General features: G+C 44.0%; 1 protein-coding gene across 2 annotated transcripts in view; it reads right to left on the bottom strand.

Moving 5' to 3' along the window:
* Positions 1–24401, bottom strand: part of daam2 (dishevelled associated activator of morphogenesis 2) — a 92534-nt gene that overhangs the window by 59734 nt on the left and 8399 nt on the right. Inside the window, exon 1 of one of the 2 annotated variants that reach the window (XM_084569703.1) lies at positions 12359–12487. The exons of the other annotated variant lie outside the window; for it this stretch is intronic. The gene's annotated coding sequence lies outside the window, so the exon portion shown is untranslated. Of the gene's footprint in view, positions 1–12358; positions 12488–24401 lie in introns of those variants that run through there. 2 annotated transcript variants of the gene reach the window in all.

Below are 24401 nucleotides of genomic sequence, written 5' to 3'. Positions count from 1 at the left end.
AAATGCATATTGATTTGCACCCCATCCTAGTCTATTCTACTTCTGGATTGGTTTTTATTGCCTTTCTCAGGTCAACAAGAACATGCGCCAGGGTGGATTGCTATGTGGCAAGCGAGTACGTAGGCAGCAGTAGCCGCCATCATATCCTCGTCTTCACACTGGTTGCTCTTGTGCCCTGACAAAGAACCCTCTTGTCGCTGAGGTACAATGGTGAATGTGCAGTGTGTTTGTCGGTGCATGTTGTTTGTGCACAATGAGAGCTGCACCCTCCAGTGTCCTCGCCGCTTGTGTGTGCGAGTACCGACGGTAGTGAATGGCACCCACTACAACATAAGGAAAGGACTGAATGGGGCAAGACACCCCGGGAGGATTTCCTCAATGCAACGAAAAGGATATGGGTGGTCTTTACTGTATGAATAATACTCTCTTTACACTATATTATGTCCCATCAGACACACATACACAGTTACACAATGTGACCAGACACCCACAACGGCTCACACAGTTGCCAAAGCTTTTCTTTATGTAACAGTTTACTGCATTTGTGAATGAATGGACCTCGGGCCTGTTATGCAAATACCTTGGACAAGCAACTCCGGCAGGAATTTGACCAAGAAATCAATTTTGGAGCCGCTTACGTGAAATACAATAAAAATGTCCATGAAATTTTCTAAGAGAACACAGAACCAAGACCACATTTAAAGAAAAAGCGCAGATATTATACACAGTACAGTGGTATGCTTTTATTGATATTTGTGCATAACCTAACAAGCATTATGTAATTCCTACAGCTTTGCACCCATCTGTTTAATACGGCAGTGAAACTTTATGACTTCATTTTCCACAAGAAGCCACAATCTTCTGCATCTTGACTGAGCACGACTCTCTGCCATCACTCACACATTCGCTCAGTGTAGGAGTTCTCTGGTGTGTGGTGTCTAAAATTAGCCGGATGGTAAATTCTTTATGAATGCGCCGGGGCCTCGACAAGAGCTTAAAGGGGAAAAGAAAAAAATGAAAGGAGAAAACACCATATTTCCATCTTGCCCTTTTCGTCTTTTGCTCATTTGATTTTTCTGCCTCCTTGAGTCTGCCGTTCCTCACGAGGCAGAAGGAGCGGAGCTGTGCTCAGCAGCAAATGAACTGGAGGCTATTTTAAATGAAAAGCAACCAGAGCTCTCTTTGGTCTCTGTTGAACATGAAAATACTTGTGCAACCACCAATGGGCAAGAACTGTGTTGTAAATTTTTCCGTATAATCACCCTCATATCTGGGGAGTGTTTCATAGTTATTGCATCAGTGTGCTTGTGTCAATTATAGCATGCGAGGCATCTTGTTTACGTGTGAGGGTACATTTGATACCACACCAGCACGCCAGCGTCCAGTGCTATGAACGCTGAGGTGACAATCTCTGAATGGCCCGCCCCATCAGGGCAGGATTGACCTATAAAAAGGCGCTGTAGGCTCTCACTGACACCGTGTGAGCCTGGCAAATTCATCCTGTTGCCTTCACAATAAGCAATCATTATCTACCATGGACACTGCAGAGTAATCAATTACATCTTTGGGAAGATATAGAAGTTTATTGCAGAAAAGACACATATTGGCTGAACGAAGGAATGAATTTTTGCTCAGAACGAGGACAGCAACTGGAGCTGGACTCATTGGAATTTTGTTCGGAAGGCCAGCATGAACAAATATAGCTACCAAATACAATTTTAATGCACATGTTAGCACATGAGAACTGTTTTAAGGCAAAATATAAATTTGTCCTTCATTTTATGACGTCATTTAGTGTAATAACTTAACTTAAAGGAGAACTACTGTTTTTTAAACCCTGCACCTTACTTCTGGCATATAATACGATCGTTTACTCACCCATGTAACTTTGGTGTCATTTTTAGTCCTTCAGAAGATATTTAGCTCCAGTGGAGCGCTGCGTATATCCATGTAGTGGGAGTGACTGGGGCACCGAAACGCAGCCTCTAAATAACGCATTATCTGCCGCGAAACTTGTTCATTTCACCAATATTCTGTTATCGTATGCTAGTGCTATTCCCCGTTGAGTCCAGAGTTACCCGTTATCATCATCCGGGGTTTGTAGATTGACCTACTAACCTCTGACCTGGATGATGTCATCTCTGAGTGCTGCGAGTACCCGCAATCGGCTTGTTTACCTGTAATTTGCTACTGGTAGTTTTTTGCAACATGGGTGAATATTTTTCCAATTCTGAGGTTGTGGATGACGACTTTGTTTATGATGGACGTCCTTAACGTTTTGAGCCAGAGTATACGAATGAGGAGCTCACTGAAAGGAGGATGCAGAGGCAGAGAGAAGAGCAGCTGGCCAAAGAACAACAAACCGCTGCACGTCAGCGAATAGATAAAAGGTAACTCCAGACTCAACGGGGAATAGCACTAGAGTATCATAACAAAATATTGGTGAAATGAAGGAGTTTCGCAGCAGATAATGCGTTATTTAGAGGCTGCGTTTCGGTCCACTGGAGCTAAATATCTTCCAAAGGACTCCAAATAACACCAAAGTTATATGGGTGAGTAAATGATTTTATTTTATGCAAGAAATAAGGTCCAGGTTGTAAAAAACGGTAGTTTTGAAGAAGATGGCTACTTCTTCAATGCCCATTTTGAAAGGGCAAACAACATTCTTGTTTTGTTTCCTATTGGCTACATCGTTATTATGTCACATAGTTTGCTCACCTGTCCATTGTCAGTTTGCACAGCGGTAATAATTTAAGAAAACTGTCACACGTGCATGGTGCAGTACTGCATACGGACATGAATGAGTATTCCTTGTGGTTAGTCAGCAAGACAAGGGAAACAGAACATCTCTTAAAATAGTGAGAGAACAGGAATAAGAACACTACAGAGAGGCAAATCATAGCCATTTTTCCATACATTTACACTTGTACTACTAACACTGACAGCTTGTCATCATTTTCATTACTACAAGATATTGGTGCGAGCCAAATGTTTATGGTGGTGAGTAAGTTATAGTTGCTGTGGACAGCTGGTGGAGCCTAATGGAAAAGAGGCCTCTCTACAGGGGTTTTAAAGCCATGCAGCAAAATCCACAACCTAAAACCTCCTGTCCAGTGTCTCCGTGTGTGTCTGTTTCAATCTTCACTCTCCCACAGAGCCCCACGTGCGGCCAGTCCTCACTCAACAGCGCTGCTGGCCCGCTTCCAGCCTCTGCCCGGGGAAAGTAGGCCACGAAATCCAAATACTCACATACACACATGTATACAAACAGAAATACAATATATACTGGAAAATATGAAGAAGAAAGAATAGAAACCAGCGTATTTGTGTAACCCTTCTAATTCTGTATATGGAGGAGTCACCACGCAAACACAATCCAAATTAACCACGTCTTCAGCCATATGTGGCCTGAATGCCCCTCTTATCTTGCAGCTTTTCATTTCTTCACTCACTCCCTCCCTGCCTGTCATCTCCCATTATTCCTCTCTTTCAGGGAGAATAAAGTGACATTTCCCTCCACCGACCCCCCTCTGACAGTAACATCTGTCATTTTTCCTATCTACTCCTTCCATCTTAAATCCCCATTTTCTGGTCTTCTCAACTTTCTTTCTTAATGTTTTCCCTTCTGGAAACGCCTGTTTGAAGTCCTTCTGGGAACCGGTTTTGCTTTTCACTTGCCTAGCTTAGCATGGGTGAAAAAAATCACCTGCCATCAAGTTTAAAGCTCACCAATAAACACATATCTTGTTTGTCTTAAGATTTAGATAAAGAGAAATGTATAAATACAAGTGTGGGGATTTACAAGCTAGGATTATTTCTTGACCTCCTGAAGTGTTGCCGTCACAGAGGGTGTCAGGTATATTAATCAGAAGCAATCGTATCCGGCCACACATACACAGGTGAGGTATCTGCACACACCTGTATGCCGTGTTTCGACTTTTCCCGTCTAGAAAGAGGTATACCTTCCCTAAGATGGCCAAATTAAACAGATATCTCAGATCATTTGTTCCCTCAGCTGTAGGGTTTAGGCCTGTCCTTGTACTGTGGGCTACATATATGGTCATGATAACTCACCTGATGACATTTATTATTGATATTTATGCTTCTATGTATTGTACCGTACTGTTTTATGGTATGGATCTGGTTGTCGACTGTTGTTGCAAATCAAATTACCCAAATTAGGAGAATAAAGACTTCCTAATCTAATCTAATCTAATCTAATCTAATCTAGATACCTCACTGGCTGCTGCCTTTCAGTGCAGCAATGCATAGCACAAACCGGGCGCACAGCCTCCTTAGGGCGCCACAGAGAATGTCATGTTGACATTTGTTTGTTAAAGGTTAAAGAACGAAGATTCCCCTTTGTAAATGGCCGTTTTAGAGGTGTCTCTGGAACATTTTTAAGTGTGCACAGAGCCAGGCTGGCTATTTCCCCTGTTTCCAGCCTGTGTGTTAAACTCCTCCAGCTCCATATTTGATGACAGTGGCCTAAACTCATGTCATTCTCTGACAATAAAAAAAGCAAATTTTGTGTGGTCCCCATTTTCGTACTAACTTTCTTTTTTATTCCCTCTGTGGTCCTTTTGGTGTAAAAGAGCTGGCACACATGCGACACTCGTGACTGAGAAGCTGAACACACACATAGTCAGACTTCCTTACTTTTTTATTCCTAGTGATGACCAGGGAAACAGATGGATGTATAGAAAAGGAAGCTGTCATTGAAAGACTATGGATCACTATACGCTGGTGCTAATCACAACCATCTGTGCATGTGTCCAAATGGGAGATGCAGGAGTAGGAGCGTGGAGACATAACACTATTAACCGCTTGTCATGACGTGTGAGATTTTCTGCAGTACAGGGCCTCGCAACAAACGCACTGCGCGGCGCACACTCACACGTTCACGCTTTCAAAATTCAGACACACCCACTCAGGAAAATACACACACGCAGTAGTTGCATACTCAAACACCAAGAGCCCTGAAGCAGAGAGAGAAGCCTGCTGCTGCTCCGCTTTTGAAGACCTGAGCAGAGAGCGCGAGACAGAGCGATGAGAAGGAGTCGAGGGAGGGAGACGGGGATAAAGGGAGATACTGCTGCCACTTCTCATTCAGCCCACTACCTCATCATCTCATCCCCAGCGTCGGGAAGTAGGTCAGTGGAGGAGGGGGAGGAGGAGAAGGCAGCGGTGAGGAGAGACGAGCTGCTGCTGCTGCTGCGTGATTGTGTGTTTGTAGGCAAGAGTAAGAAGAAGAGGTGCGTATCTAGAGGTCAATCCCTCAAACATTATTTATATTCTCTCCTCAACATCTGTCACACCGCACAATGTTGCGACATGCCAAACAAAAAAATCAGATAACTAAAATTCACACTATCTTCTATCCTTTCTTACTCTGCACATCACCCTCCTATTCCACCCAACAACAGATACTGCAGTGTGCCCGTGCATCTCTTTCGTCATGTGTTCCAAAGTTCATTCCTGCCACTGCCCATCCCTTCCTTCCAAACCAATGAAGAGCCCTTGTGGTGTCATGTCAAACGTAAAACAATAAAACTGGTGAAAACAAATAACAAGTAGGACAGGACGAAAGAAAAAGAAAAGACTGCATGTATATTAAAGAGGCAATGAATAAAAGATCAGAGACAAGTCTGCGGCACACGCTTTATGCACACAAATTGTTTCTGGGTCTCACAAACGAGGACCATTCTTCCCAAAGTCAGGCTTTTGTAAGCACCCAGTACAAGAAACGGGGGAGCAGTGCCACGCTGGCACAGACAGAAGCAATATACCAAGATGCTGTGCAGATTAAGGAGCTGCCATTGTTTTTGCAAACTGCTGGCAGTCAGCATGGTAAGGGTGGGCACACATTTGCTAAAACAGCACCAGGCTACTTTTGGTCCTGGCTGATGTGGTGACACCTCTGTATTCTGTCTCTCTCTCTCTCTCTGTACCTTTCAGCAGGTGCAGTATCTCTAGCTCCAGAACTTTCTGACCTGCAGTTACTGGCCCCACCAACCCACTTAGTGTCAGCTGATTATTGCTTGTCGTTGCTCATTTCTTTTCTCTAAACTCTTCTCACGCCTACTGGTTGAAACAGACTCTGAGTTTGGTTCCATCTGAGGTTTCTTCCCGTTAAAGGGAGTGTTTCTCAAGTGGGAGTTGTTGGGTTTCTATAACGATGTTAAGATCTTGACCTTCGTAAAAGGCCCAGGGATGACACATGTTATGATTTGGCTCTATATGAATAAATAAATTCAACTAAATTATGCATACTGTAGAGCAGTAACAGCTTTTTAATTATATTGCTCTTAGAGTGCCACTGGAAATTACATGTATCACCATCTGCCCTGGGAGGTAGACACGGGCCAGTTGACAGTTGTCCAAGATTGCAATGCAGACTTACAGGAGTTAAAATCACAATGGAAATCTATTTTAAATCAAAAATGTTTTGTTGAAAAATGGCAAATATAAGCTTCCTGTTGGTATATTCTGAAGTCCTGGCAGAGGATCTCTGCGAAATAAGGAACAAATGTTTGATAAAAGTCATCTGGACATGCCAACATGACGGAGTAACGCCAAGAGGTCTTAATCATTATGTGCTGGCACATGTCTGCATGTTCCCATATCTGTGGGTAAGCAGGGCTGAGTACTGAAATGTTAAAACTGCATCTGTCCTTTAGTGTGGAAGTGAGCTAACACACTCATTAATTTGACATGAAGTAGCTATTCACCCCAGCCATCGAACACATTGGATCCATGCCACTCTTCAGCTGTTGTTGCCCCAGACATGCCCTCTCCAGCATGCCTTGCCCTCCCTTTCTGGTGTCTGCCTGTCTGCCTGTCTGTCTGTCCAGTGACTAATGGGCCTACCCTTCAACCCCCCCCCCCCCCCCAACTCCAAAAACACTGGATGCAAGCCAAATCACCTGGGAAACTGTAAATTCACTCTCCCATGGATCCCATCGGATCTGTGGCCCACCCACAGTCAGGCTTCTGCTTTGGGGAGGTCATGTACACGTCATACATTGTACACAACAAGGGCCACACTGGGGCAAATCTGTTCCATTAAAGTGACACAGAGTCACAACACAGAAACAAAGTCTCATAGTTTGTTCGTTCTCACAACAGTGATTAAAGCCATCTTATTCATGCATCACTTCCTCAATTACAGGGAGTTCAGTACCATGGGTGGTCAGATTTATGGGAAAAAAATAGCGTATAACCCTCATCCTATGAGACAAGATTCACCCACGATCAAAATAAGGTCACCTTAAAAAATGGACATCAGAAAAACACTGTCTACCACACACACACTGTAACGGGCATTCCTAAGGCATGACATCAGCCATCTATACCAGAGCAGGTCTCCATGGTTAGCAGAGAGTTACGGCCTCAACTGACAAATGGAACAGAACTGACAGCAGAGGAGCTGCCATTATTTCAAGCTACATTTGCATGCGCTGCATTCCTACGCTTGTCCTGAAAGCACACATTCGGGCCAGGGTTTTCGCATTGGAAGGCTGGTGCTTTTCAGAGTCTGTACACTTAGTGGCTTTCTTATGTGAATCCAGACAATGGATGAGATGATTCTGTTTGGACAAATCTGAAGGGGCCTGACAAGGTAGGGTACCACATGAGAGAACGCCTCTCTTAGCTCTAGCACTGCACTCCATGTGTATGTGATAAGGGACAGCTATTTTTAGTTATGACAGCATGGTCTCCATCCAAAGTAATCTTGGCCTCTCTTTACAAATAAGCAGGAAAAGATGATATTGGAAAATAATTAGTGTACATTGTAAATTGCAATTTCTGACAGGAATAAAGTATGAGCTACATGTTTGCTTATAGCATAATAAGTTCCACCTATACATGCTCTCCAAGTGTTTAAGGCGGCTACTGATAAGAATTGTCTGTGCTCTTATGCCTACGTGCATCTTCCAGAATCAAAAGATCGGGAAACCCACCCTTCCCTTTACCCACTTGTTTTACTCATTCGTCCAGACCTCCATCATTTCTGTGCTTACGTTTTCCCTCAATCACTTCCTTTCGGCGCCGCAATCAGATAGAGGAAGCTGCATGGGAGAGACAGCTGCAAATCTGTTCAGCTGTTGGGCTGGGGCCTTCAGACAGCGCCGCCAGGACACAGTCTGGAGGCAAGACGGTCTCAGACAGCGGCTAAACATGCACCAGGAAACTTCACAGCCAAATGAACAACATGACAATAGCGCTTTAAGCCCAGATGTAGAGTTAGCATTAGCATAGAACAGTGTCGCTGAGGCAGCCATACAGCATAGAGCTAGCACTATGATTAACATAAGGCCAAAAAGCCAAAGTACCTCCACTTAAATTGCCCGCAACCATAATTATTATTAATTACTTTAATAGCATGTGGTTAATAGTGTTGCTTAAATATTTCCAGACAGTCTCCAAGGCAAATGTAATCACATTTAGACAGCAAGGCATTTTTCATTTTCTCTTGTTTACAAATAGCTCTTACGAGAAAGTCAGTGCAAAGACAGCATAATTACAGTATGACCATTTGCCCCATGTACGAACAGTGGTTATAGACTGAAGGACACTGATTATATGGAATGGAGAATATGGAATGGATATCTGCCTACTGTTGGTAGTTATTAAATGAACTGGGGCTCAGCTGCTACAAATTGGTCATTCTAGCGTCATTTTTAACAAATCAGTCCCCTGCATCTAGGTAGATTTTAAACAACCAGCCTACATGACAGTCTTTCAGTATCATGAACTCTTAAACAGTCAAGTCCTTCACAGCCAGCATCTGAGAATTCTCAGAGGTCTTATTGGCTTATAGCCTCACTGAAAACAAACATATAAGCACTGTTGGTTTTAACAAGGCCATGAGGCACAGTAACCTACCTCAACCATTAAGAGGAAATGCCTCAAATAAACCGCTGTTAAAAAAAAAAAAAAAAAAAAAAAAAAAAAAAAAAAAAATTGGGTAGGGGGGATTTTCTCCCAATCCCTAACGGATGTTGTTAATAGCCATTTCATTTAGCTTCGTTCATTAGAAAATGCCATTTCCTGATGGAAGGAAGATTCATAATGGTGCAGACCAAATGAAGCACCAGGGGGTTGTTACAATTGTGCATCCAGACTGAGTTTGTTATTTAACCAAAACCAAAATGTAAAAGCTTCATGCAGCGTTGTAGGGCCCCTAAAGCGCTGAACCATGTACGGTTGCAGTTTGAAGCTAATTATTTTAAACATGTTAAACCCCTACACACAAGCCATGAACCACAGACACAAGTTGCAAGTTGAAACCATTAGCAATGCAAAAGCAAACAACTCGGTTGTTGAAACAAATCAACACAACTGTGCAGACAAGTTTTGGAGACAGGGTAAAAGACACCAAGCTAATGCTTTTCTAAAACTGAATTTCTCATCCAGCTCACTTACAATCTTTATTCTCAAGGCTTAGCACTAGTAGTGGCAGCCAGGAGATCATCAACGTGTTGCACAGTGAAAGTCAGTCAGCCAGTTGTCGTGTGGAGTTTAACAGTACAGATGTCAATGTTGGCGCAGGAGGGAGGTTGTATCAAGCTGGGGGCCCAACATCAGAAGCAGAAGTGTGAGACATGGTCACTGTTGACCCAGTTCTGCACCGGCCATCTCTGCTCATCAAACAGAGCGGATCGCTGGGATAACTATGCTATTAATAATGGGAATGAGAAGAAAGTCGGCCACGCCACATTCCACAGGCCCCAGCATTCCCACATATTAACAGGGCTCGGAATGAAATCCAATACTTGGCATCCCCGTCCTCTCGAAACCCAAAGCACTATCCTGCCGTGTCAAATCGCTTTCTTATTTCATCTGGGAGGAACGCGCCACAGTCACGAGCTCCCAGCCTAACTAAAGACATGCTAATGTACGTATGTGGGGAAAACTTGGCATGAGTACAACCTCAGAGCTGGTTACCATCACTCTCAAGAGGGAAGGGATGCTGGACTTCCCGGAGACTCCATGTACTTCAAACTACCAAGAGGCTTGTCTTTTTGATCAAATGAGCAGTTTTCATTGGTACTATCTATATAAGAGGGTCTTAACACACTTATGCTAACATCAATCCTAGCTCAGAAGATGTGCGTTGTCACCTTGCTATTGTTTAACCACAGTCTAAATAGACACTACCCTTGCCAGGGTGAGAGGTCAACAGCTGCACCATGGAGGACAGAGGGCTTCTGGGTAATGTTCGGAATGCTCTGCCTGGACAGTTATAGCAAGACAGATAGGGACCGCCCTCTGAAGTGACCAGCATATTTTTAAATAGCCTGCGGTAATACTGTACTGAATTGAAGCACTGTAAAGAGGAGATATGCTTACACATCGTAAGCCCCAGAAAGTGTGTCACTGGCACAAATACAATAGTGCCATTTGACACACACTCAATGCGGGAACTTCCAGAGAAGTATGGAGAGAAACAGCAGCCTCCCACCTAAAATCTTCTGGAGTTTTGTCTCTGTAACTACTCTACTGTAAATAAAAGACAATGACAATGCCATTCAAAGATCAGACAGTAGCATTTAAGCAGCTTTACAGACTTCATCTCCTTTTTTCTCCCTATCCTATCCTAATGAGCAGACCATCGAGCTGCTTCGCGGCAGGAGGGCTGAAGTGATAAAAGGCCAGCCGTAGCTTACTAACTCTCCCTCACACTCCCTCTAATCCTGGGAGAGCAGTTCATGCATCCGTAATGGTCGATAAAATATGAAAAGCCCTCAGAGCGCTGACGGCAGCAGAGGGTGCCTATGTACACTATGTGTGAGTCCTCAACTTTCGTTAAATCCCTCCCAACACTCTGAATCTTTTAGCGATGTCACTCTGCTTGCCCCCTGGCGCACGTGAACGTGGGCGGATTTCCAGCAGATTGGAGAGTAAGCCTTTAATGTGGTGGAAATGGATACTATCTTGTTCACAATGCAAAAAGACATCAAAGAAAACACAGATGGCCCTTTGACTGAAGAAACGAGTTTTGCCTCTGGTACATCAACCTTCAAACGCAAGCCACTCGTAGGAATGAATTACTTCAATGTTGCAGGAATAATGTTAGTCTCGTGCTTTTTCATAGTGCTGTCCAACAGCAGCTATGCCATGCTGAAGCCCAGTCTCTTGTAAAACGTTCACAGATGCTCAGTTTCCCATCAATAAAGCATATGACGAGGCAAACCCTAGCAGGCATCCACAATCGCAATCACAATCCAAGGTGGATATTTGCAGAGCTGGTGCACGAACTTTCAAAACGGTGCTCTCGACACACACAGGATTTACAGCCAAGATGACAGCCTCTCAACCAAGATAGGAGGTCTTTCCACAGGGACAAGGAGGCTTTACAACTCCTTCATATGGGAAAGTTTGGGGAGTTTAGACAGTGTTTACCTTGATCTAAGGTGCCATGGAGTACTGGCTTCCCTCAAGAGAAATGTGGATAGTGTATTAAAAGGCAGTACCTACTTACCCACAGTTCCATACTGGGTTGGCTGGGAGGATATGTGGAATGTCTGGCTTCCAGGCCAGTATTACCACCAAAGGACTGTCTATGTGATTAATGAACATGTGTGACGAGCCCCAGTCTAGGACCCAAAATAGGATCCTAACCATAACGAATGACGCGGTCACGTCCTCTTTGAAATGCCAAACATTTCCCTGAACTTTATGACAGACATCACATGACGCGAGTGCCTTCCAATACAGTCATCCAGCAGTAAAACCTGTGATAAATTAAATCATGCAGTTTTGCAAAGAGAATTAAACTCTAAGAATCCCAGCTAAAACAGAATCCAGGAGTACCAACAATGTGCCAAAATCCTTTCATATTCAATGCATCAGCACGCATTGGGGGAACTGCAAGATGTACCGTCAGCACCACTGGAGAAAAAGCCCAAACAAGAAGACCACGTACTTTTTTTACAACCCAGCTTTTGCTGCCGTTTATGACCTATAAAGCCACTGTAGTGAAAAAAAAAGTAGTGTAAAACGCAGCCCTTCCCTCCAATCACAACAACACAAAATGTGGAAACTTTGTCATGAGGAAACAGAAGCCCTTGTTGCCCATCGGTTCATTCTTTATTGTTTATTCTTTGCTTTGTTTTTCACCAAGTATTCTTGCTTAATGTTTATTGTATTGGCTGCAGCAGTTCATGTTTCCCTGGATGGACTGAGCAGCAGGATGCAGTGCATGGACAAACCAGGTTTACAATTAAACATTTGTAGTTTGTTGTGTGTCTGCACTCTCCTATTCATTGAACAGCACTACGTTGTAGCAATACTCACAATGACCAGGAGGGGTTGCAAGTATTAGTATCAAGATCAAATATCTCCTACTTACCCACTTCAGACGTGCTGCATTAAGAGATGAATTGTCTCTGTGTCACGTCACAAGCAATGGACAAAAGATCCTCTCCACAAAGCAAAGTTAGAAGAGAAAGTTACAGCATTCCTGCATCCTCGGTTTTTGGATGACTCTTTGTGCGTTTTGGAGTGTGAGCTCTATGGTAAAATTCCATGCCTTGACCAAAGCTGCAGCATTTTGTCCGCTCCCACTCTGTGAGCTTCTGAGCTGAGCTCTGGATTTCAGCTGACTGTGCTGGGAGCAGAGCTGTTGACATTGTCCCCACTCTCTTTCTCTCTCTCTCTCTCGCTCTCGCTCTCCTCCTCCCTCTCTCTCTCCGTCTTTAGATCACTCATCTCCCTTCCCCTCCCGTTCTGAATTCCAGCACAGCGTATGACAATCATGTGGATGTCTGCTAGAATGTGATTGATTTTCTGTGAATATAAATGCGTCTGTGTGAAATGTACATGTGTATATTTGTGTGTGCCTGTGGTGTGAGGCTACAGGAGAAGGCACGATGAAAGGAAATGACCCTTAGCGGCCTGTGCTCCCAACCCTGCCCGCAATCTTAACTCCACCCAATACATTCCCTCACTGAGCACACAAAAAAATGTTGTGGATGGAGGGATATCGCACACAACGCCCAAAGGATAGCCCTTTTCCTGTTGCGTCTTCTCATCACTAACCCATGCATAAAAGCACACACGCCCACACAATCACACACAAGAAAGTCCAGCCAAAGATCTACTGGACGTTGCCCTTGTGACACATACAGGAAAGGGATTTTCCTGAGATTCAATCTGTGTTCATTGAGAAGAAGGTGAGACGGGATGCTTGATTATACAAAGCTCTGTTGGCCTTGTCAAGTTCACACCATGAGCTCAGCCAAATGTAATGTGTGGAGGATGGGGGTGATCACCTGGAGGGCAATGCCACAGACGGTTCTGTGAAGTGGAGTTCAAGTATGTTACTGTGATAATGTGAGGGTCAGTGAGTGCAAACATCCGCGTCAAAAGACACCCAAGACTCCCATTGCACTGGTCATGACGCAGACACCGACATCATTCCTTGCCACCCACTCCAGGAAAGCAAGTAAAGAATACTGCCCCCCATATTCCCGTACAACATTTCAACATTAGCACAGCTATTGAGAAAAATGACTCAGTCAAAAGTTAAACACAATAAGGTGCTCCTTCAGTGTCTGATAAAAAATAACTTGTACAGTTCCGTCGAGACCTTCGGAACATCATTAACAAGCTCTCCACCAAAACTGATCAATGTTATTGACCCTTTAACAGCAAGGTCAGAGGTCAACTGATTTCATATTGTGTGATCTCATCCTCCTCCAGACTGCTTGTCTGCTACACGCGCTGGCAAAAAGTGACGGCTTGTCTTCCAATATTGACTTCAACCATGCATATGTTATGTGCATACTAAAGATAAATGGAGCTGATGACCAGATTTTGGTAAAGCAAACCAGAAAAAAACATTTGTGCCACATAGATGCCATAGTGCAACAGGAACCAATGCAATAACCACCACCCAGTCTTTGTGAAACTGGGAATTTACACAAACTGGAATCATTGACATGTCAAAGAGTGGGGAAAGCGGGAGTCATAATAACATTTGTCATCTTTCTCTAGGGACGAAAGACAGATGACACCAAGTTGCTGGCAGTAATGCCTGGGTGCATTCCTGAGCAAGCCTTGGGGATACATCCATTAACCCAGCTCTGAGGCAAATGTCCATGATGTCCATTTCCTCTCCTGCCTTCTTCCTTGTCCCTTTCTGTTGCATTACTGTAAGGTTCACATCACTCCTTCTGTCTCTCTCTAGGGTAATTCGTCCGTCTCCAAAACAAAAGAAGTAACCCTAAGGAAGCCCAGTGGAATAGGCAAGCTCCAGTGTAGCTAAGTGCACTTCAGCTACTCCTGTATCATCCATCACAGTCTGGTAATTGAGGCAAATGGAGAAGGGATGGCATAAGTGTGATAAACATGATGCCCCATTACAAATGGGGGAAAAAGGAATCCAACAAACCCGTATGGCCATCTGTTCTCTTTTACTTTATTCAGGGTATGTTTGTTTTCCCTTGTCTTGGACAGCATGCATTGTAGAGAAAGAAAGAAAGAAAGAAAATAAGAGGTTAGGAACTCATCTGCAACTCCACATTGTCACTCAGTGTGCCGAGAGGATGACCGCAGATCATGGCTTCTCCAGACTTGGCTTCTGTGAACTCGCACTGCCCCCTTGGTGAATGCAATTGAGGTTGGTGCTCGCCCACAGTAAATCACATCAAATGGCATATGCCATGACTGATAAACAAGCTGCACGGTATGTCGAGTGAGAGGTAGGGCACTTTCCTCTGGAGAGCTGTCACAAAAAGACACCTAGCTCTCAATAACCTGCCAGTCACTTGTCAGCCAAGCTGGGTGAAACTTGCTGAGCTAAACCCTCCCTCATGAGGAAGTGGGTAAAGGACTCCAGTGAGCATTCCATGCCGTGGTATTTCACAAACAAAAAGTCACCACAACACTGTAGAGACAATCATCATCTGGCAAACAAGTGCTAAATTTAGCCAGAGGGAGTTGCAATAGGGGAACAATACAGTTAGTGATATGCCGAACAAAAGGTGTGTGGAATATTGGAGAAAGAGCGGGTCGACGAAGGTGGTCTCCATCAGACTCATAAACCTCACTTTCTCCTTCAGACCGCTCATGTGCAGGCGCAGACAACAGGCAAAGGAACAGCTGGAATGGAGGCTGTAAAGAGGTGCTTAATACTGCAGATATTGGCATGTGAAGGAATCTTTCCAGGGTTGTCACAGAAGAGAAGTGGCAAGAGTCCTCGTCCAAGTCAGACGCTGCCAGAGCTAACATGGCAAACAGTCATGTTTTACGACGTGTTGTCCCTTAATGTATTATTTAGGGTTTCTTTCGAGCCGGCAGGCCTCGTTTAAGTTTTGTTTTGTTTAAGTGAGGAATGCCTTGTGACAGCACTTTACACACAACCATTCCTTTCACACCCGCCCAGAGATAAATTGCCACTGAGAAAAATACCACTGCTGCTGCACAAAGCCTGAACTCTTGACAGCATAAATATGAGGGCACATTTTTATACATGGTCTAATTGCACGTTAGCTATAAATCACGATAGTGGGGAACACTATACTATCCGTCTTTCCAAAGCCTCCGCATAAGAGTAGCCTAATCACAGTAAAGCAGTAAACCATAAATCCAATTGTAGTCACTACATTCTTATGGTGACAATTTTTCCTGCTCTGTACTCCTCCTGTACAGGCTCCGTCTTTCTACGCCCAGGATACATTTCTACCTTAACTCTTCTCTTCCATCATAATTGTGCAAACAATCCACCTGCCTTTACCCAGCAGGACTGAAGGTTCTTTAACATGATTACCAGTCATTTGTGCAAAGTGCTTTTTCAGCATTTTGCAAAAAGTACTGGGCATCTGAATGGCTCTTTTGTCTATGAGGCAGACTGGGCAGGGTCAAGGGTCACCCAACTGCCTGCTCCCACAGTAACTCTTGTGTCTGCCTGGATATGTGCCAGCTAAATGCTGTCATGTTTGGACAATGGGCCAGCTTTCCGCTGACTGACTCATGATAGCTTTATCATTCTAACTAATGATGTAATACCTTGATCTTGAGGCATGAAGGCAGCGATTATTAGACTTTGATACCCTTCGGAATAATTTAATATCATAGCACAACAATGTTAAAATGTGGAGGTGCACAATTTGGCCATAACACCAGACACCTTCAGATGTTAGAAATATGAGATGCAAAGTACAAAGGGCCCTCATGAAAACCATATGTTTGTTAATATGCTTCACTTCTCATAGCTCTTTTTTGGACACAATAAATCCAGGTGTGTGAGCTGTAAAAAAGAGGAGAGACTGACTGATAAAAACCAATGGCAAAGGAAAACGTAGACTGAAGACATTTTCCATATGCTTCTTTTCAAAGCAGGTTTATATATTCCAGTTGCTATTATATTGGCAACATGGGGAATTCTCTCCACAGAGCGCCAACTTCAGCTGTGTGACTGACATCACAATTTATCACAATTTCTTAGTCTGCCATTCAAAAAAACGCTCAAAAAGTAAGGATCTGTTTGAACCAACTTTTCAGAATGAGTTTCTCTTTTGCTGACCACGGCCTGAACTCAAGACTAAGTCCTCCACCTGAGCTTTTCCAGGTGCAATAACGTCCCTTCTTAGAATCTGTTTAAAGCGGCGTAAATCAAGGTTTTCACACCCCTCAAAAGCACTGCACGGGTCCATATATGGTGGAGAATGTCTGGGAAGTGTCATTAACATGTTTCGTACAATTCTAAGCGGTGCAGTTGCAGCAGTGTCCCCACTCTATATGATACTTCACATACGCGGTCATGACTGTCACAGTATCTCCGTAAAAACATCTGGGAGTCATCCGTTCTGCCGACGGAGGCCCCCTGTGAACAGGTGCGTGTCTGCATCCATGACCTTATGGCATTTTTCTTGACCTTTGACCTCTACTTATGGGTGGGGAACTCTTTGAACGCAGTGGCACCACTGGACACAGATTGGGCTGTCTGGACAACCAAGGTCACATTACCTTCGACTGAGCCAGCGATCGGGGCGTATCTGTTGCAGAAATTGAAGGTCGGCGCTTCCAACAAGCTGAAAACATGCACCCCAAATTTTAATCAGAGAATGCCGGGCTGTGCTCAAGGAGCTATGAGAATTAGTGCAGGAATCATTTCAACAAAACACACACACACACACACACACTTGTAATTATGCATTTGCATAATGCTGTGACAGCAAAACCAACAAACCTTTGAAGCCAGTGAAACAAAAAAAAAAGTTAGATCCTCTCTCTAAAGATTTTATCACAAACCAGAGGAAGTGGACTGTCTAAAAATAGCCCAACAATTTTGCTCTCAAACCATTTGGTCTGGACTTACCAAAACAGGTCCAACAAACCCGGCTAAACCCACAGTTTACTTGGAGTTCACTGCTGAAAAGAAATGTCAAACCTTTTTTCTTTTTTTTTTCTCCATCTTGGGTAAATGTAATGCTAGGAATGATGACCTAGCTGGGTGTTGCACTATAATGCAGCAAAACCATCTTATGAGCTCTCTGGGGATGACACAGTGATAACAAACACTTCCTGTTTATCTCTACAGTGGGTTAGAACAGTCTGTTCTGAGCCACTGTTCACCCCGACACAAATACAGTGGTTATTATCACGTCTCAGTGTCGTACAACGCAATCACCATTTCTAATAATGAAAGACAGAAAAAAAGAAAATCTACAAAAACGGCTGCAGCCAGATTCATGATTGATTTATTGATACATTCAAAAACGGAAAATCCTGCTGCAAATTTAAAGGAGTCCCCCTCAAATGAATATGCGCAGAAAACACCAAACAACTGGCCAAACACCAGTTGCCCTTTGACCCACCAGCATCAGTCAAACACACGTGCCTCGTGTTCCAGCCAACCACACATTGAGTTTGTCTGTCCAGCTGTCTATTATAGAGTGGGAAGGGTCAGACATGTTGTTACACTGATTTACTATCCTCCTAAATGAAGTAGCCGTCTGTACCGTCCTGCTCCCCAGCTGAGAAGAGGCTCCCCTAAAGGTTATTCTGCAGTGCACCGTCACATGGATTCCCCTGTTATTCACTCATACTTGATGTTTTTTGCGGCACGTACAGAGACAAAGGATCCTTGGGATGCATGGTTTCAGGGCTGGGTCGGGACTGGCTGATAAGCAACACACAGCCCTGTCTGCAGGAAGCTATCAGGCATGTATGTACACAAAGCAAGTGAGTGCAGATAACATCCAAGCTGAACTGATAAAAAAACCCCATTCTAGATTTGTCACTCCATTCTTTCCCATTTATGTCACCGCACAAAGAGTTATTGCGGTTGCAGACTAATCCTCCCACCATCCGTATCTGCTACTGTGCTATGCTGTTTTAACTGTTTAAAGAACATGTAGACAGAACATTCAAAGACATTTTCACACGGTTATAATTACTGTTGAACAAAGACATATGGGGCAAGAAATACAAACAGTAGCTGGAAGAGGAAGCAATAATGGGCTGTACAGTTATTACACAGGCTATCATTGCAGTTTATCTGGGGAGGCGTTTGTAAAGTCAAGGGACTGGATGAGCTGATGTGAGGGGGAGCAGCGCACATATGTATCCTCTCACTATTGTGTATGCAAGAGAGACAATGTAAATACATATACCATAGCCCCTCGCTGTGCAATAGCGGTGGAGGGGCAGAGTGGGTTCATTGTGCGCCGATTACCCGCTAGAGGGGGAAGTGATGGTGTTGATTAAAACCAGCTGAGCCCAGGGAGGGCTCCTGTAGCGGCAGACACACGACCTGCACCACGTGCCCCTGACATCCATCTGGCTCCTAACTGACACACACATTGACAAGCCAGTAGCGCATGCTTGTTCCTTTTCTGCTGCTAAAAGCGTACACACACACCCTAACACCCACAAAGATGGTGAAACCCAAGCTAACAAACAAGACTCTCCCTCATAGGAATGCATGTTTGCTGAGGCAGTGCTTGTACTCATCAACTGTAGTCCGGCCACTCGAGTATAAGCTGCTGCTGCTGCTGCTACAATGATTAGAAGTTTCTGATGATTGAATAATTACTTCTTATTTGACTCTGATCCCGGCTGTTGGCTGAAACAGTAAAGCCACATTGACCAGTGGCCCCGTGTGAAAATATGCAGCCCTTTCAGCCATTTGAATAGAGGCAGTCCGTCAGCACAGCAGGGATGTCATAACAGGGTGGTTCAGGAAAAAAAAAAAAAAAAAAGGGTTCAACAGTCATTGGCTGGTCGCATATATATACCTGGTAGATTGCTTTGCAACATGAATGTAATTGCTCTACAGTTTACCTCACAGTTGTTGCAATGAATACTAAACGCTTCCAGAGTCTGTTTAAAATCCTGCATTGCAGTATTGGAAAACGCATTGTTGCACATTTGCGCACCTGATAAGTCATTTTGTTACTGCAATTAGTTTGTCTGTATTGTGTTTCACTGGCACACTAAACAACACATTTCAACTAGTGCCGCCCCCTGGGATGTTTCAGCCACAGGGCTGTTTATAGTAACCGAACGCCAGCTACTGCTATGATTCAAGCTAAATGCTTGCTGAATCATCTCGCAAACCCTTTCAACTCATTTCAGGACAGGGAAAGCAGCCATTTTAGTGTTAAAGCCGGCAGGGACCGAGTCCCACTGATTCATTCTTCACACATCTACAAATGCCATCAAGCAAAGACTAAAAAATTATTCCATTTGAACAACAGCTGTATATTGCTCCTCCCTAGGATAGGAGTCTTTTTGGTGCCACTTCCAGTTGTGACCAATCAGGACCCCTGTGAAACCTCGTCAAGTCTAACACTAGTGTTTTATAAAGCAAGGTTTTTCCTGCTTCTTTTTTTCCAGAAATAAAAAGAAAATCTAGCTACACAGATCATTAAAATACAAAGTGTACCAGTCTCATAATGTTTTATCCATGCAGAAATCATCTTCAAAGCATAACACAAACACACACACACTTGCAATAGTTGTCAGACAGACTTAAGTAGGACCTCTACTGAACTCAGTAAGCCCTGTATCCCCAGAGATACATTATCTCCAGTCATGGGTAGCATCATTGAAGTCAAACAGGCATCATTAATTCAGTACCTACTATATTTATCTCAGTGTAGTGCAGATGTTTCTTTACCCGTGCTTCAGAAATGAACACCGCTGCAGAATGGGAGCAGGTTATAAACGAAGAAAAGCCGCTGCACAATGAGCAGTTGTCCCATTCACAGGCGTTCACAGGATGAAGAAGGAAAAAAAAATATATATATAAAAAACCTGACCCCCGTAGCACAAATCTGGGTTAATCACATCTGCACTGGCGGCGTACAATCAACACACATTGTTCCGATTACATGCTATTTCAGTTAAATGGTCAAGTTGGGCCTCAAATTGTTGTCCCATTGCACGTTGCAACAAAAATGTGGGTCAGCATTTTTTCCCCCTGCAGCTTTTCCTCTCCCTGCATCTTAGTTTCCTCCGTAGAACAATGAGTCTGACTTTTCTTTTCTTCCTCCCACCAGGGCAGGACTGTAGTGAGAACCGGCACTATTATGACCACAGCGGCCAGAGTTGCGCCTACAGGCAGTTAACTCGCCAGCGCTGTGAGATGCAGGGTGTGATATGAGATAGAACTCGGTGACCTTTAACACAGATGAGGCGACCGTTTCCATAATTATGAGCATTGATTGCCGAGACTGGGGTAAAAGGAAGAAGGGAGCAAATCGATTCAACAGCTACTTCGTGCTCTTCACCTGTCAACAGCCTCCTGCTTGAGTGGCACTGGTCAGTTGAGGAAAGTGCTCACTCAGCTTTGGCCTAGTGTTCCAATTTGACCGGGGGAAAAAAAAAAAAAGATGAAAAGGGGACCTAAGCCAAGCTGGAGAGCTGTACAGTACAGGAATGACAACTGATTTACTATTACACTTGAACAGTTGTTCTATTAAAAACTAGAAGATAAGCCTGGGAAATATATTACACAGCACTGGCCAAAGTCCAAAAGCCTCAGACAGATTTAAGATCAGCGTCTGTTCAAATACTTTGTCAGCGACATTGTAAGTGAGTTCATGTGTCCAAATGTACGTTTCACACAAATGAATCACAGCAGGGTTTCTTCCCTCCATTCTGTTTCACGGGCCAGACCAGCAAACCTCTGATCCGCAATACCTTTCCTGTTCCTCTAGCTCTTGGATGGAATGTCAGGAAAGCAGGGTCATGACGGATAGGGTGGGTTTGTGTGCGCTCATTCATGGGAGCTACAGGTGAGTGTATGCCTGCATTAATTCATTAGATGTGGAAAATATGCGACCGCTCAGCTCTAGGCTTGTGCTGCAGGACGATTTCTGCCTTTACCCGAACATTGCTCTCATTTTCTCCCCAGTTCTTGCAAAAGAAGTGTGGGTTGTTCAAACCACAAAGATTTTTTTCTTTTTATTTCTTTTCTTTTTAGAAAAATAACACCTGTGGTGGTCCCAGAGTGCTTGGTAGAGACCAGGAGACGCATGCTTATACAGCTCCTGCTCCCTACCAAGTACTGTGGAAGCAGCATCCGAAGGGTGAGAGATAAAGAATGTACAAGATTTCCTGCCTTGTGGCGATGCGTTCCCCAAACATCGCCCGGATTTATGTACCACAGCCTGTCGCCAAGGCAACCTGGCAGCAAATCGGGGTGCAGCACAGGAGCGGTAGAGATCCAAGGAAGGGAAAGAGTGAGAAAGAGAGTGAGAGGGAAGGAGCTGGAGCAGTTTCAGTGACAGGCCTGGAGCAAATCCCAAAGAAATGTGACTTCTAAAACAAAATTATTCACATAAAATGAAATATATTCAATGTCCTCACGCTTTCATCTCTGAGTTTGGAGCTGTAACAGTGCATGCCATGCTTTCCCTGCTTTACAGATTGTGAGCAATCATGGCAAGAACTCTTTAGTGGTTAGAGTGTTTAGAGTCTGAATTGACTTACCAGGAAGTCCAAAAACCCATACCCTCACCTCACTCAAGCCTATTGGAAAATCTCGTTTAATTCTCATAGACTAATTGTATTTGAGTCATTATTCCAGCAACATTTCATCAAGACCTATAAATTGAAATTCACAGTTCAATTTCTGTCCAAAATGTCACTCCCCCTGGCTCTCAGTAACCCACAGCCACTGAACTTTCAGTGCAATAAACACAAGCCTATCCACGCTCACTCCACCATTGTAATAACCCTGATCACTCCAGCAGTTAATTGTGCATTTAAGGGATTTCGTTTGTCAGCGCAGCATGTTGGGGGCTGGGTGGGCAGGAATGTGTGCACAGGTTGATACGGCAGTATGTCTGCACCAAGGATCCAGTCTGTCTGCTTAATACCTTTAATCCACCCCCTGCCGCTAGCTTCGGTCTCAGTAGACGTGGTCAAGATCATGGTTACAGTTCAGTAGCATCACCAGCACTGCCCTGACCCCACTCCTCCCCTGTTTCACCTCTATTTCTACCACTGATAATCACAATATCTTTCAGTCTCCTCACACTACATGGCACAGCTAATCCCAGAGGCTCCCAGACGATGAAGGGGGTAAAGAAGGGGGGCTGAATGGTGGTGATGGAGGAAGACTGGACTTTATGAAGCCATTTTCTAGATGGATCAGTGCCTAAGGAAATAATGCAGGCTGTGATACTGCATGAAAATGGGCAGTCCAGCAAAGCTGTTGGGAGAGAGAAAGAGACAAAATAAATCAGCCTCCAGTAGCTTTAATGCAGGCCAAATCCTGCGTTCAGTGTGTGCCTGAATGAGTCAAGATGGCTTGGCACGTCGAGCACTGGCTTATGGGTTATCTCTCCATCAATCCATGTCTGACAGGATGGACCTTTCAACACATGTGCACACAGACACAAATTTTGCAGAGACGCTTAGGTCTGTGTTTCTCTCACATAAACACTTCTGTTTCAAAACAGTCTAAAAAAAAAAAAAAAATGAAAAAAAGAGATGAAAAAAAAAACAAGAAAGAGGCCACACTTATCCTTTAAATGCACATCAGCAATGGCAAAACTAGGCACCGTTACCACTGCCGTCATCCCATTAGCACAGAGCATGATAACTACACCAGTAAAGAACTTCAAACATGGTAGGGAGAGCAAGTAATTGGTCAGTGTCGGGACCGGAAAGAAGTTCCATCATTTGATGCGTGCAAAAACATTAAAGAAAGCTGAGCCCAGCTTCATTTTCCAACTCCTATACAAGTGCACAAACGAGTTTGCCATGACAAATAAACAAATATAAACAACCCCTAATAAATACAAGGCACGAAGATACAGACTGAACCCAAAAATAACCTCCTCTCTGTTGCTAGGACATGCTTGGGTCATTTGAGTTTCTCCTACTGGCTCCTGTGGTTTGTTTACCCCCACACTTCCTGAATGCTGATGGCAGATAGTCTCCCAGTTTATACAAGTGGAAGGAGAAGAAAAACAGCACACTGCTCTGAGAGGTTGCTGCGCGATGCAAAGGAGGAAGAGGAGGTCCGTATCTTAGTAACCAAGGAAAAAGCACAAAGGGGGTCACCTGATGTCCACATGTGATATTTGCCACAAGGGAGTGATGGAGTGTATATCAGAGGAGGATGACATCTGTTTTAACAGGCTTCCTCTCCATCTGCAAAACTATAAAAAAGGAGGAAGACCCAGAATCTACAAGAGTATCTGTGTTTTTCATCAGAATTGATCCAAAAGGTTCCTTTCCTCATCCATGAGCAAACCTTACACACCAAGCCTTTGTATCGCCACCTGTTCTAAGGTTAGTGTTACAGGTGAATGTAAGAATAACAAAAGTAGAGGGAAGTGGCGATGGCCTGGTAGTGCTTATAGATGATGGAGAACACCCACAGAAATCCTAAATTTGGAAAAAGAACACAGTTTACAACACAGCACAAATAAACGCCTTGACTTTCAACAGTCCATTTAAAGTGCACTGCCAGTGCAAACCTGCGCGAGATCAATCTGCTCTCCGGAGGGATGAAAGCGAAAGGCCCCATTTCAACAAGCCTCTCCAGAGACAGAACCCTATTCATTCCCCATCTGAATGCTTTAGTTGTTGCAAACCACGCGGTTTGTCACTTGGCAAAACGCTGTTTTTGAAAAAAAGCTTACCAGGGATGAAGGATCTATGGCTCAGGTCCACTATACGGAGTGTGTTTGTCTGTTTAGTTACTTGACAGCAAGAAATACAGAACTGCTCTATCATCCCTAACAGCATCTGCTCATCCATCTCCAAGCTCAAACACAATAAGATGGCAGTTAGCTCCCATTATGCATTAAAGCCTGGGACAAAGCCCGCAGAACACAGTAAAAGTGCCTATCACAGCTTTTGATTCTACTTGAGAGCTTTGAAGTGCACCATAAAGTCATTACATGATTGGAAAAAAATGCATGGGA

This window comes from Chelon labrosus (assembly GCF_963514085.1).
Source record: "Chelon labrosus genome assembly, chromosome: 20".
Taxonomy (NCBI): Eukaryota; Metazoa; Chordata; class Actinopteri; order Mugiliformes; family Mugilidae; genus Chelon; species Chelon labrosus.
The sequence above is the reverse complement of the archived record's forward strand: the minus strand, read 5'-3'. Positions and strand labels throughout refer to the sequence as shown.